The sequence below is a fragment of the Mus pahari genome, chromosome 12 (assembly GCF_900095145.1).
Source record: "Mus pahari chromosome 12, PAHARI_EIJ_v1.1, whole genome shotgun sequence".
NCBI classification, from domain to species: domain Eukaryota; kingdom Metazoa; phylum Chordata; class Mammalia; order Rodentia; family Muridae; genus Mus; species Mus pahari.
The window spans coordinates 67,711,729-67,728,070 of record NC_034601.1 but is presented as its reverse complement, the minus strand read 5'-3'; the positions used below and the strand labels follow the sequence as shown (position 1 = coordinate 67,728,070).

Below are 16,342 nucleotides of genomic sequence, written 5' to 3'. Positions count from 1 at the left end.
ACCTCAATGATGCTGGTCTCTTCTTCTTCTTCTTCTTCTTCTTCTTCTTCTTCTTCTTCTTCTTCTTCTTCTTCTTCTTCTTCTTCTTCTTCTTCTTCTTCTTGAATCTTTTAGCTTTTTTGGAGTCAGTTACAGGACAACAGAAAAGGAGCTGTTGACCAGATCACAAGATACTCATGGTTAGTTGTTATCCTATAATGTGAAACAAGCATTTGAGATGAATTATCACTGCATACTCGAAGCACACTTCACATCTGTAAGCATATTTATAAGATAAAGAATATGCTGTCTGGTTGGCTCAGTTTGCCAGATACTCTTTTAAGTATAATTTTTCTGAATTGGTTCATTTGAATTAAATATACAGAATGTTACCATATTTATTAGATATTTTGAGGATTGTATTAAAGACCTTAAGTAGTTTCCATTTGAAATGGATTATTTCTTTTTCTCAATTAATGTGTTACACATTCTTATCTTCTGACTTTCCAACATGCCTTCATCTTGTAACATTTGAGGGTGAACAAGTAAAAAGGTGTCATGAAAAGCGTTTTACATTTTCACATTTCCAGAGTTTCTCCCAGCATAAATAGTTGACATTATCTAAGATTTGAACATTGCATGAAAGTTTTCACAAGATTTTCATAATCATACTAATTCTCTAGTGTAGAGGCTGAAGACTTGCTGGTCTCTTCTTAATCACCGCTAAGTTCTTAGCTCCAGCTGACCAGCATCAATAGTCCCAGTATTGCAAAGGTTTCACTCTAGTAGTTCTGGTATCTTGTTAATCACAGCTGATTCTTCAGTCCCAGCTAACCAGAACCACAGAATCTTCACAATCAAAATAGCTAGGTCCCTGAAAAGAGTCTTTAAACTTCCCTCTGAAACTTCGCAAGCCACGCCTCCATCTTCTGCACTGTTCTCAACATTATCTTCCAACCTCCTATACAACATCCCACAGAGCTCTTAACACTGAGTGGATCTTCTAACTCAAAGTTCCAAAGTCTTTTCCACTGTCCTCACCAACACATGGTCAGGATGTCACAGGAATACCCCACTATGCTTGTTCCAATTTGTCTTAGACAGGGTTTCTATTCCTGCACAAACATCATGACCAAGTAGCAGTTAGGGAGGAAAGAGTTTATTCAACTTACATTTCCACATTGCTGTTCATCACTTGAGGAAGTCAGGACTGGAACTCAAGCAGGGCAGGAAGGAGGAGCTGATGCCTAGACCATGGAGGGATGTTCTTTACTGTCTTGCTTCCTCTGACTTGCTCAGCCTGCTCTCTTATAGAACCAAGACAACCATCCCAGAGATGGCACCACCCACAATGGGACCTCCCCTCTTGATCACCAATTGAGAAAATGCCTTAAAGCTGGATCTCGTGAAGCCATTTCCCCAGCTGAAGCTCCTTTCTCTGTGATAACTCCAGCTTGTGTCAAGTTGACACAAAACTAGACAGTACAGCTATAATCACATTTAATGGTCTGTCCAAAATAAAGTCACTGAAGAAAACAGAAAATATATTTCACACTTTCTATACACCTCTAGGCTTTGAAATATGTGAATGAATAAATAAAAAGTGCTTCAAGTGTGGGAAAGACATAACAAAAATACCAAAATATCATGAAGATACAAGGTGTAAGGACAGTGGATGAAGTCCTATTAGTTTCAGTATATTCATTTTATCACTCTTTAAACATTGCAAGAGAGTTCTGCACTAAAATTCTAAAGTCTACTCAGATGAAAACTCACTCTTTTTAGTATAGAAAAAAACCCTGTTTTGTCTCATGAGAAGAAGCATTAGTAGACCCAATGGCATGGTCTAGAAAGAAAGACAAATTCACTGATGCATTTTATAGTAGAACCAATTACCTTACACCCAGAAGGCCAATAAATATTAAATGCAACGAGTAAGTGCTGACCTCCTGCGAGTTTGTTTCAATATTTTGAGCAAAAAGCTCCTCAGAGTTCAGAACGTCTTCCAAATGGCCCAATGGGTAGTCTCATCTATCAAAATAAACAAAGGGAATTTACTTAGGATTCATTTAAAATGTATAGTATAAGGTATATATTGCGATTTATAATGTAAGTAAATACTATTAGTTAACCATAAAATATTTATATAATTAATGCCCATATAATTTGAACTGTTAAAAATTTACAACAGGTTCATTAATTAGAAGCATGAGAAAAATGGAATTCCAAGGATCAAAGGAAACATCCATGCACAAAGATATGAGAAGAAACAGGAAATACTCATTATAATTGAAACATTGTAACCAGTTAGTCAACAATTGTTGGACCTCGGGGTACATTCCAGATTTGTTGATGTGTAGCTGAGAAAGTTACCAATATTTAAGATATACACTAGATATACACTGTGAAGCCGGGCAGTGGTGGCACAGGCCCGTCTTGGGAGACAGACAGGTGGATTTCTGAGTTCAAGGTCAGCCTGGTCTACAAAGTGAGTTCCAGGACAGCCAGGACTATACAAAGAAACCCTGTCTCGAAAAACCACAATATGTATATATACTGTGATCCTCTAATATATGTATACATTTTAAAGCAGTCATTACAATTGAGCTAATTACCATAACCATCACTTTACAGTCTCTTTCCTGTGTAGTCTGAATATTTAATATCTGCTTTCTAGGCAAATTTCATATGCACACTCTATTGCCATGGCCACAGTCCCTTGCTGCACATCAGCTCTCCAGGACACATTGATTTAATGATGATTTCTACCTTCCCTGTTTCCCTGACCTCTTTAAACACCTTCTGTGTTCTGAATCTATAATTACTATACATTGCACATACCAGGCAGATTATGCAGTGTTTGTCTTTCTGTGCTTTAGCCCTTGGAGTAATATAATACCCTATTATGCATCCTTAATTTCAGGACCAGTTTTCAGTCAATGATTGTGTATGTATGTGTGTGTGTATGTATGTATGTGTGTTACAAACTTTCTTTTTTTACCTATTCCCCTATTGTTTAGAGATGAGTTTCTCTATCTTGTCTACTGAGAATAGTGCTTTAATAAGATGTCACATGTCACATGTCAGTCATAGACCAGAAAATCCATGCAGTAGGTAATGTCCATATTAACTTCATTCCTCCTATCAGGGTACAAAGGGTCCCAATCTCCACAGTTTCTATGACCCTTCTTTTGCTTTGACCTTTCGAAAATACCCATCCTTCTGACCTGAGGCAGTATTATGATCTAGAACATGGAAGTTTTAAAAGGAACCTTAAGATTTATGGTCAAATCATGCTCCTAATGAAAACCACATTAGTTTGGAGAGTAATGACCTAAAATTACCCTAAAGTATGTATAAAATTTTTTAGCTCCAATAAGAAAAAATAAATCAAAACATTTTTCTTCATAAAAATATGTGTGAAAACTCTAGTTCATTTTTATTTCATGCTACGGTTAGTAGATAAGGTGTAACGGGTTCTGCATTTCTTCATCAAATATGTCATATCACCTAGTCAGCCATCGTTGGGAAGAGAGGCCCCTTGGTCTTGCAAATTTTGTATGCCCCATACAGGGGAACACCAGGGCCGAGAAGTGGGAGTGAGTGGGCAGGGGAGCAGGGCGGGGGGAGGGTATAGTGGACATTCAGGGTAGCATTTGGAATGCAAATGAAGAAAATACCTAATAAAAGAATTAAAAAAGAAAAAGAAGAAAAAATATATCACATCAATACACATAGCTGCTGTTTTTTTTTTATAGACTTGGAAATACATTATCTATACCTATAGCATCTGTATCTGTACCTATATCTACCTGCATATATCGATATTTATACCATATATATATTTATACTATATATATATATATAGTATAAATATATATATATATATATATATATATATATATATATATATATCTTCCTCCTAGCTTGTTTATATCACCCTTTTTATGCTAGGCTAGAACTCTATCACTGATTGCATGAAAGCACATAATTGTTTATTTACTGAAATCAACCTGAAATCACAAAGTGTTGGAGAACGCTATGAAATATCTACCCTTTAAGTAAATTCTGCTTTAAAAACCAAAAGAAAAATGTGACTCTAAGATGTGACCTTTACATTAGAGTGGTGGCCTGTGAAAACCAGCCTTAGAAGTATCACACTGACAGTACTTTCCTGACCTCTGCTGGTTGCTTTAAGTCAGAGACTATGAACATGGTAGGAATTCACAAAATGGCTTGACTGGTGCCATTCCCTCATGTTTTACTTTAGTCAAAAAACCATGAAATAAAATGAAGACAGCATCGTTACAAGAAAAGTCTGATGCCAGTCAGCAAGTTTCCCCTTTGCTAACACCTAGACGTGAAGGAAAGGCTTCAATGGAGAATGTACTAGGAAGCCCAAACAGGATTCCCAAATTTAACTGAGTAAGTATTTCAGGGTAAACAAAGAAGGCATTTGTCAGAGATGTCTGTGGTTTGTAAATCCTTTTACTATACTATTTAAATCCTTTCCAGGAATTAGAAGTCACAGTTAAAAGCAGGCAGATGTCTTGCAGGTGTTTTGCTTGCAGACAGTCACCCAACACTGTCCCGGCTTCTACTCAGTGCTAGAGGAACGCAGTTGACATCCTGGAGACGTTGCAGTATGTCTCACACACAGCACTAAATTTTCTATTTTCAGTTGATTAATAGAAAGAGAGACTTGAGAGAGAGTGCCATGGGAAACTCCAGGTTTCAAAGGGCCAAGAAAAATCAACCTGAGCTTAACAATAAAAATAATGTGTTATATTGAAATAATTCTTTAATGAGACCCAATGTAAATAAGAGATAGGTGATCCCTTCAAATCTGTGAATCTCGATACCGCTCATTCACCTGGTGAGACTAACTTAGAAGGCCAATGTGAACCACACACACAAAAAAGCTGAAATACAGAAAAGAAAAATCAATGTTACCAATGCATAGCTCTCAGAAGAGAAACGATCCCTAGTTTAAGTGTTCTATGGACAAACTGAGAACACTACTGCCACTACTGATAGCCTGGCTGGTAAAAACTAGAGGAATTGTGAATATATTAACCAAAGACATCGAGAAGAACAATTGCATGGCTTGTTACATTGTCTCCTTCTTCCAGTAGAAAATAGACACTGAAGGTTGCCATAGATACCACCAAATAAAATATATCTTTTAAAAATATATTCATTGCTAAACACAAAAAGATTCAAACTTAAAAATTAGGGGAAAATGTTAGTATTTTTTTCTTTACTGAAATTCTGCACTGCTGCTGAAGGAGATGAAATGAACATGTAGCCCACCTCGTGCACCTAAGCATCATAGACAAGGTCGCACTTAATACCGTGTAGTCAGACTTTTTAAGACATACAAAAAATTCACTAGGGTTATAATTTATGACTAAACTGTATACTAGTTCATCTTTCCTTTAAAACATAGAAGTTGGGGTTGGAAGGATGGTCCAGCATGTAAACGTTGTCTTTCTTTCCTCAGAGGAATGGATGAGATGAGAGCTGTCTCCAAACTTTGCAGTTTCTTTCTCTGTATTAGCAAGCCCTATGCCTAGGCCCGGACACTTCTAGTCTCTGTGCAATCTAATCTTCCAAGCTGACTGATTCAGACTAACTTCTCTCTGCTTCTGACTGAGTTGCTTTACTTGGAAAAATTGCCTCTGAATTCCACAAACTAAACTGCACTGACTGCAGAAAATGAACAGAACTGAATGGGACTGCATGAACTCAACCCAACTCAACTTCATTCAACTGAAGTGCATAGAACTACACAGAACTGGGCTCAACTGAACTCCATTGCATTGACCAAACTCAACTGAACTGCAGTCACTGAACTGCCCTCTACTCCTGACTCATTCTCTCCTGCTCCCAAGTACCTCTCTTTCCTTTTTCTTCTTGTAAAAATTGGGAGTATCTTACTTCTGATTCATTCTGTCAAATTTTTCTCTGATTCGACACTTTGGCCCCCCAAATGAGATGTCATTTCTTTTTTTCTTTTCTTTTCTTTTTTTTTTTTTTTAAGATTTATTTATTTATTATATGTAAGTACACTGTAACTATCTTCAGATACTCCAGAAGAGGGCGTCAGATCTTGTTACAGATGGTTGTGAGCCACCATGTGGTTGCTGGGATTTGAACTCTGGACCTTCGGAAGAGCAGTCGGGTGCTCTTACCCACTGAGCCATCTCACCAGCCTGAGATGTCACTTTCACATAAATCTGCAGGGTCTTTGGATGTGATCCCTTGCCAGAGCAGCCATGTTGTTAGATTAAAATTCCTCTATAACAGTAGGCAGGAGCACTTGCTGCTCCTGTAGAGAATACAACTTCATTTCTTAGCACACACAATGAATGACCCACAACCGCTTATAGCATTATTTCTAAGGGAGCTGATACTGTCTTCTGGTCTTTGCAGGCATGAGGTATGCTTGTGGTATATGTGTGTGTGTGTGTGTGTGTGTGTGTGTGTGTGTGTATGGAGGCACTTAAATATCCATATAAAGTAAAAATAAATGAAATATTTTAAAAAATAATAAAACATAGTTCAAGTAGGCTTTCTTTCTGGGCCTGTGTATATACATTTTGACACATATGGTTTTGCATTCCTTTGTGATCAAAGTACTTGGAGACCAAGTAAGTATATCCTATATAGTAAAGTTTGTATTTGTTTCTAATAGTTTTCTGTTTGCTGTGATAAACATCTTGACCAACAATTACTTATATTTATGAGAAGGGGTTTACATCAGCAGACAGTTTATAATCCATCATGATAAGAAGTCAGGGAACAAGTTCATGGCAGGAGTCTAGGGACTGGAACTGAAGCAGATACCCATGCTGCTAACTGGGTCCCTCTTTATTTCATGCTCAGTCATCTTTCTTATAAAAGCCAGGACCAATAGAAGTGGAGCTGCACAAAGTAGCTGAGTGCTCCCACATCAATCATTATTCATGAAAACAGCCGATACACATGCCTGTGGAAACCTTCAAGTCTGCTCAAGACACCACAAGATCAAATATTCAGCACAAAGGAGATTTAGTTGCCAGGCAGGAAAAGAGGGCAGAGATAAAGGCCAAAAGACAGGAGATAGAGGAAGAGGGAGAAAGGGAAGGAAACAAAGGAGAAGGAAGAAAAGAGGAAAGGGAGAGGGGGAAGGGATTTTGTCCCAGACAGGAGGCATGGGACAAAGGACTATTGCTGGCTAGAGAGAAGACAGATGTGGCCCATGGGTAAAAATGGAAGCTTATAGAGGTAAAGTAGAAAACCCTGTGTTAGGATGAAATATTTCTTTTTTAATTGGACATGTTATTAGGTGAGCCAAAGGAGGTTTTAGATGGCTGGACTTCAATAATTCTGCAGTTGGATATTGGTTGTCAACCTTCGGAGGAGGAATTGGCCAAATAAGAGAATAGATTCTGGTGGCTAGCTTTAGAAACGTAATCTAATGATTTTTAGCAAGTAGGGGTATCAGGGAGAAAAGCAAGGCCTGCCAGAGCCATGTGTGCCAGGCCCAGGCCAGGTAGCATCCTTTCAATTCCTACAGACCAGGAGATAGTTCCTGAAATGGAACTCCTTCTTCTCAGGACACACCAGGTTATGTCAGGTTGGCACCCTAGTCTATTTTAGGAACATCTAAAAGTTTATTTACATGTGAAAATGTATATACTATCGTGTATATAATCCTTTCTAAAGAAATGATGATTGAACTCAGATTTGGTGGCTCACAATAATCTCAGCAGTTGCAAGTCAGAAACAGGTGGATCTCTGAGTTCTGAGGATAGCATTGTCTACAAAGTTCAAGAACAGCTAGGGTTACACAGAGCTGCCCTATCTCCAAAACAAACAAACAAACAAACAAACAAAACCAAAACCCACCACCACCACTAGCAGCAGCAGCACCAGAAACCAAAAAACAAAAACAAAAACAAAAAAAACCCAAAATACAAAATCCAATATCCAATAACAGAATAAACAAGCAAGCAAAGCATAAGCAAGCAATTATTGTTGGATTTTTTTTTACCAAAATACTCCATTTGTATGTTTAAAATAAGAAACTAGGGGTAGGTAAATAGTTCAGTGTGTAAAGCTTGTCCAGCCCCAATTTCTGTGTTTTAAAGAAAAGATTTCCACAGTCTTTCTTATCTAATTTGTAACATGATAATGAGATTTTTTTTCTTGCCTAAAAAATAAGAATTACATCAAGAAACAGACATAAACTAGTAAGGACATCACTCAAGGCAAGAAAACATCCAGTAAATTGTAGCTGTTCCTAGTTATTATTAGTACCACAGGAACAGGCTCCCTGGCACCTACCACCAGTTCCAAAGCCTGCTGACAACTCACACTTTGAAACCATACTTGCTGACTGTCACTTGGATGCCTACCAGATTTGAGCCTGTTCCTTGCTGTGAATGCTATTTTAAGACTTTTACTTAACTCAGGTCCTTAGGGAATAGTGTTCTGTGTTACCTAGAATGTAATAGCCCCTTGGAGACTTCACATTTCCTTTTGTGATAATCAATACTTAAAAATGTATAAAGATATACCCAAACTTATTTGCTGATGTAGTTGGTGTCAAACAAGAGTCTGAGAACTACACTTGGTACCCATGAGAGTGTGTGACACTGGCAAGTCACCAGAGATAAATTTCAGCATCCCCTGAGGCCACTTTTTAATTTCAGACAAGTAAACTGTTATGAGTCCTTTACAAGACATCTTTAATCTGCAAACCTTTGTCATTTACATAGTTTTCCATCTAGTGAAAAAACTTTCCACACCATAATATAACAGATCTGATTAATCAGTGTGTCCATGTAAGGGATGTATGCTGTGTACATATATTTGAAATAAGTATCAAGTTCCCAGGAATAGAAAACTTTACATTAGACTCCCAAATAACTCTGAAACAATGAAAACAAAGTTTAGAGACCTACTATGAGTAGGAGAAAATACCTGTAAATTCTACCCCTGACAGCAGGTTTCAGATTAATAAGGGAAGATAATGCCTTGTTCACTGTTGGGAATGTGTGCACACCTGTTATGAGAACATGGAATGGAACTTTGAATATCAGATTTACCGACAGGTTCACAATTTGCATCCTAGTGATGCTATATTGGGAAACGGTGGAAACTCTAGGAGGTGGGACCTAACTTGAGGAGAGGTAAGTTGCAACTTTCTCTGGTCTTATCCCCTCTCTTGACCTTGTCCACCAGGATGTAAGAAGCCTCTGTCATACATTTGCCTAAGAATTTCATGGACTCATTGCTTTTAATAGCTGAGTAGTACTCCATTGTGTAAATGTACCACATTTTCTGTATCCATTCCTCTGTTGAAGGACATCTGGGTTCTTTCCAGCTTCTGGCTATTATAAAGCTGCTACAAACATAGTGGAGCATGTATCATTATTATACATTGGAATATCTTTTGGGTATACACCCAGATTGATTTCCAGAGTGGTTGTACCAGCTTGCAATCCCACCAGCAATTGAGGAGTGTTCCTGTTTTTCCACATTCTCACCAGCAACTGCTGTCACCTGAGTTTTTGATCTTAACCATTCTGACTGGTGTGAGGTGGAATCTCAGGGTTGTTTTGATTTGCATTTCCCCGATGACTCTAGATATTGAACATTTCTTTAGGTGCTTCTCAGCCATTCAATATTCCTCAGTTGAGAATCCTTTGTTTAGCTCTGTACCTCATTTCAAAAAATTTATTTATTATTATTTTCTTTATTTAAATTTCAAATGCTATCCCGAAAGTTCCCTATAACCCCCACCCCCACCCCTGCTCCCCTGCCTACCCACTCCCACTACTTGGCCCTGGCCTTCCCCTGCGCTGGGTCATATAAAGTATTTGATTCTTTAGAGTCTAACTTTTTGAGTTCTTTGTATATATTTGATATTAGCCCTCTATCATGCTGGGTGAGGTAACCGAATCACAAAAGAACACACATGGTAAGCACTCACTGTTAAGTGGATATTAGCCCCATAGCTCAGAATATCCAAGATACAATTCACAGGCCACATGAAGCTCAAGAAGAAGGAAGACAAAAGTATGAATGCTGAAGTCCTTCTTAGAAGGGGGAACAAAATACTCACGGGAGGAAATACAGAGACAAAGGGTGGAACAGAGACTGAAGGAAAGGTCATCCAAGGTCTGTCCCACCTGGGGATGCATCCCATATACAGTCACCAAACCAAGACACTATTGTGAATGCTAGAGTATGTGCTGACAGGAGCCTGATATTACTGTCTCCTGAGAGGCTCTGGTAAAGCCTAACAAATATAGAGGCAGATGCTTGCTGCCAACCATTGGACAGAGCATGGGGTCTCCAATGGAGGGTTACAGAAAGGAAATGAAGGACTTGAAGGGGTTTGCAACCCCATAGGAAGAGCAACGTTTTCAACCAACCAGACTCCCCAGAGCTCTTAGGGACTAAACCATGGACCAAAGAGTATACGTGGTGGAATTTTGGGGGATATTTAAGTATATTATCATATCATCTGTAAATAGTGATGTTTTGACTTTGTCCTTTCCAATTTGTATCTCTTTGTTCTCCTTTTGTTGTCGAATTTCTCTGGCTAGGACTTCAAGTACTATATTGAATAGGTATGGGCAGCCTTGTAGTCCCTGATTTTAGTGGGATGGCTTCGAGTTTCTCTCCATTTACTTTGATGTTGGCTACTGGTCTTCTGTGTGTTGCTTTTACTATGTTTAGGTATGGGCCTTGAATTCCTGATCTTTCCAGGACTTTTATCATGAAGGGTGTTGGATTTTGTCAAATGCTTTCTCAGCATCTAATGAAAAGAGCCTGATATAGCTGTCTCCTGAGAGGCTCTGCCAGTGCCTGACAAATAGAAAGGTGGATGCTCTCAGGCAACCATTGGATTGAGCACAGGGTCCCCAATAGAAAAGCTAGAAAAAGGACCAAAGGAGCTGAAGGGGTTTGCAGCCCCATAGGAGGAACAACAATATGAACTAACCAGTAACTCCAGAGCTCCCAGGGACTAAACCACCAACCAAAGAGTACATATGGAGGGACTCATGGCTCCAGCTGCATATGTAGTAGAGGATGGCCTTGTAGGACATCAATGGGAGGAAAGGCCCTTGGTCCTGTTAAGACTCAATGTCCTAGTGTAGAGGAACGCCATGGCAGGAAGGTGGGAGTGGGTGGGTAGGTAGGTGTGGGGTCACCCTCATAGAAGCAGGGGAAGAGGGGATGGGATTTGGAGTTTCCAGAGGGGAAATCGGGAAAGGGGATAAAATTTGAAATGTAAATAAAGAAAATATCCTCCCACCACCACCACCAAAAAGAAGCCTCTGCCACATGTTAACATTGTCACGATGCTGCCACAGATTCAGATTGTCACAGTGCCCTCAGCTCTGTTGGTTCTGGGCCAAGGACTAGAGCTGAAGCTTCTGAAAGGGTGATCTGAAACAAACTTGTCCTTCTCTTACGTTGTTTGTGTCGAATACTGTTTCAAAGGAACACAAATGCTGACTAACAGATTTCCTAAAACAAATACAACTACCACGTGACTCAGCAATCACTTTGCAGTGTGTGTGTGTGTGCGCGCGTGTGTGCGTGTGTGTGTGTGTGTGTGTGTGTGTGTGCTTGTGTGTTGTATGTGTATACAAATATATTTTTGATACCTCCACTGAATAAACAAATCACAGAGAAAATTGTCTGAAATGGTAGCTACAGGCAGGACTGGGTACTAAATTCGTTTTTTAATTCAATTTTATTTTTCACATTACATCCCGCTCATTGCCCCCGCTCACTGCCCCCTCTCAGTCGCCCCCTCCCACAATGCTTCCCCCATCTCCTCTGAGGAGGTCCGGACTGCCCTAGGTATCCCCCCTGGGATTTCAGGTCTCTGCAAGGCTAGGTAAGTCATCTCCTACTGAGGCCAGACTAGGCAGCCCAGCCACAAACAGGCCACAGCTTTTCGAATTGCTCCTGCTCCAGTTGTTTGGGATTCACATGAAGACCAAGCTGCACATCTGCTGCAAATGTGCGGGAAGGCCTAGGTCCAGCCTGTGTATGTTCTTTGGTTGGCGGTTCAGACTCTGAGAGCCCTAAGGGTCCAGATTAGTTGAATCTTTTCCTGTGGAGTTCCTATCCCCTTTAGGGCCCACAATCTTTGTTCTGTTCTGCCATAAGTGTCTCCGGGTTCTACCCACTGTTTGCCTGTGGGTGTCTATATCTGTCTGGCTCAGCAGGTTGGCAGAACCTTTCAGAGAACAATACGTTCCTGTCTGCCCGCGTAACAGAATATCATTAACAGTGTCAGGGATGGCGCGTGCCCACGGATGGTTCTTAAGTTGTGCCATTTATTGCTTGCTTCAGTCTCTGCTCTATCCACCCTGCTGCTTTTCTTGTAGATAGGATACATTTTGGGTTGAAAGTTTTGAAAGTTGGGTGGTGTCTCTATCATTCCACTGGGGATCCTGCCAGGCTACAGGAGGTGCCCTCTTCAGGTTCCATATCTTCAATGTTGTGAGTCACAGCTAAGGACACCTTCTATTGATTCTTGGCCAACTCCTTTATCCCAGGCCTCTGCCTCATCCAAAGTGGCAGCCACAGGCAGGGATGAATACTAAATTTACATTAAAAATAATTTTAATAATTCCCCTACTCACATTTCAGTGGCTCAATAGCCATACGTGGTGATTAGTGTATATACTACACATTTTTAATATGAAATAATATTGAATAACAAAAACTGTAGTGTCATTTGGTGAAGTAATTCTTCCAGAATAACCATATTAAACCTAATATCATCTGATTCCCATATTTGAGTTGTGTTCTTTTCAAAGATTTTAGTAATTTTAACTCTATCTTTGAACCAAAGTGTAAACATTGAGACTCATAGCAACCAAGGAGACCATTCATAGTCTTCTTTGAAAATCTAAAATAGATGATGTTGGAACTTTCTTCCAAACTAACAGAGATCATGAGCACTGTGTAAAAGGAGCAAGTCCTTGGACCCCCATTTCTTACCAAGAGCAGACTCTGATGTCTGTATGGCACTTGATGCATTCTATGAAGGACACATAGTATCCTGAACATGTGTATGTATGACACGAATCAAAATCCTAAGTCATGCCCAACACACACACACACACACACACACACACACACACACACACACACACACACACACACACACATCCTTTGATGCTCTTTGTTGCTCTTTGTTCTTAATCTCCATGGAGTTTTAAAGCTTCATTTCTATAGCTTCTGTTACTAGGGAGTATTTGTCCTGACAGTAGACTTTTAATGCCCAGCACCTTGATTTTAAAATATTAGATTACTCAAATTAACTTTTATTGCAATCTATTTTTAAATCAGAAAATTAATTTTCACCAGATTCAAGTTCTCAGAAAAACTGAAAGGAAAATGGGTTGTACATATTATATGTGCACATATATAATATATAAATGTATGTATGTATGTGTGTATGTATGTACATATGTATGTATATTGTCCTCACACATACATGGTAAAGGAAAGAATTCAAGTAAGGAACCTGAACACAGGAGCTAAAGCAGAAATTATGGAGGATGGAGGAATGCTGCTTACTGTCTTGCTTCCTATGGCTTGATCAGTTACATTTCTTAGAATAGCCTATCTTCCTAGAGATGGAATTTGCCCAGTAAGGAGTGCATTCTTCTACACCAATTGTCAAGAAAGAATATGCAACTTACTTTTTAACTTGGTTAGGAAACTTCTCACATCTGTAAATACTTAAAACACTTGAAATAAACCACCCTACCATTCACTCACAAAAGCAATGATTTTATCATATAGAATCAACTCATTTTTTGATTCTAAGTTTGCATACTCTTATAATTGTGATTGTGTTCTTTGAGGAATATAACTTTGAAAGCATCTATATGCATGCATTACATTAAACACACACACACACACACACACACACACACACACACACGCGCGTGCGCGCGCGCTAAATGTTAAGACAATGAAACTTTACTCTCTTTTAAGGTGCTCATACCCAACCACTTGGGTTATGTTCTAGTCTGTGTTTAATCAATTCCAATTTTGCTTGACATTGAAATTCTTTTCTGTGGCAAAAGTACAGACCCCAAGCACACATGAGTAGAGGGCTCTAAAGGAAACTCCTGGGGCAATATAGAAACAGTACACAGCTGCCTCCTCATTGTCCTGGAAGAATTATACTACTTCCTTGTATCTAGATACTTTGAGGAGATTTCTCAAAGGTCCTTTCAAGCACTTGTGTGAAAACCCCTCTAGCTAACTGTGCCACTGGTGCATTTTCTGTTCTTCTGACCAATACAAGTTTCATACAGTTTTACACACTCATTATAGGTGCCAACACCCCCCTCCAGTTTATTAAAGGTGGTACCTCATCCGTTCATTTACTTCCTGAGTCATGCATCATCTACAAATACCAAAACCCATTGGCATGGATGATAATGATAGAAAAGGCAAACACAGTTCTTTTTCAGTTCTTGGAGCGTTCATAGTCTAACAGGGACACAAAGTAAGAGCAAAAAACACTTGTTTCTTAGTAACTGGTGGGTTAAAGGCCACTGAAAGGTTACCCATTGCTTATAAACTTGATGGAAATAAAGACTTCATAGGGTAAAGGAGCAGTGCACATTTTATTTTCCAAAATCAACCAAATTGAACCTTCAGGTTCATGACAGGAATGAGAGAGAACCAAGTTTAGTGTGGAAGAGATAGACCATACTGTAGAAGAACAGTTGCTGTGTGAAAAAAAAACCGAATGGGGGGAGAAATACAAAGAGGGTGGAGAAGGAAAATGAGAGTGGAGAGATTTTATGGATTCACAAGTGTGTATAATATGAAAACGGTCAGCTTTTGAGGGTTCAGTGGTGTAAGAGTGGACACATGTCCCCACTTAATTTCCTGGTTTGGGGTTTATTAGAACTTGTAGAAACTACAGTAAAGGGGGGATGTGGTGCTACCAACATTTATGTCAGTAGCGAATTAAAAGTATATATACAAAGTACATCTGAAGAGTTTTTAAAAACACTACACTGTTTTTATAAAGCCCTTATGGAAGGCATGCAAGAGAGCAGCCTCTTTGGAAACGATCTTTTCTATACTTTTGTAGATCAACCTAATTGCCGTAGTTATAATTTTTCCAGAGGCGAGTATTGACATTGCTGAAGGATCGGGAGTTCTGAAAAGACTACACCAAAAAGTGTAAAGGTATAACTGCAGCCACTGCAGCCAATATCTGAGCTGTATTCAGCATTAACATAACGAGTTTGGCTATTTCTAATTTTGATGTATTGGATAACCAGAGCAGGATAGCAGAGTGAGATGTTGGTCAGGGGTGAGAGACAGAACAACAACTACTACTACTACTACTACTACTACTACTACTACTAATAATAATAATAATAATAATAATAATAATAATAATAAAAAAAGGAAAGGAAAGTATTGTCTGTGGTGTTAAAACCAAGAGATATATTTACCTTATACTTTAAGACTCTACGGGCTAAAGTTCATTTGCGGTAAAATGATGGTAGCAATTTCTGCAAGCAGCAAGCACCTTCTTCCTTTGGATTTCCTGACACCACTGTTTCCTGGCTCTCTGTCCTCTGCAGTAGCCACGGCCTATCTTTGAAGAATCCCCATGTAGACTTACTGTACAGGTTGGAAAGCTCATCTACATCTGTGGATGTCTTTAGTTCTCATCACTTGTGCTGAAGCTGTCTCATCCAAGATTATAGTTTGACAGACTCAATCCAATTCAGAACAATTCCAATTGATCATCCCTAACTCCAGGCTGTAGTAGATGGACGACTGCTTACTCAACCCTTCATCTAAATTGCTGTGTCAGGAATCCTCAAGACCGCTCAATGATTCATCAGGAGGACTTCCAGGACTTGGCACATATTCCTACTCATACTATGATTTATTATAGTACAAAGACATGAAGCACAGTAAGCAAAGGGGGAGGGGTAAGTCCTGGGGAGAATAGATCCCACCCTATCCCTCCTCCTCTCCTCGTGGAGTCCAAAGAGCAAATGTTGTACCAGCAAATGTTGGGACAAGTTGTTAATGGTTATCTACCAATTGGCCTTATTTGAAAGTCTACTTCCAGGTTTTGAATGGGAGTTGGTCACTTCACTTAAGCCCTCTTTTTAGATGCAAGGGAGATGCTGAACCTGACCATTCTGATGATGTCACTAATTTGGGTGTATGAATCCTTTTCTATCAGACACAGGAATGAGCATTCTCTTGAAATTCAAGTTTATATGTCAACCTAATTCTGCTCCTATGGAATGGTCTTCTAAATTGCATGCTCAGGTCTGCTACCCAA

The 16,342-nt window shown here is 39.3% G+C and overlaps 1 long non-coding RNA gene across 1 annotated transcript; it reads right to left on the bottom strand.

Moving 5' to 3' along the window:
• Window positions 1-1,190: 1,190 nt before the first annotated feature.
• On the bottom strand, window positions 1,191-15,788 carry LOC115065101. The gene is made up of 3 exons (XR_003844902.1): window positions 15,492-15,788; window positions 1,926-2,010; window positions 1,191-1,226 (listed from the first exon to the last, which is right to left on the bottom strand). It is a non-coding gene; the product is annotated as an uncharacterized LOC115065101 (long non-coding RNA).
• Between the last annotated feature and the right edge of the window lie 554 nt (window positions 15,789-16,342).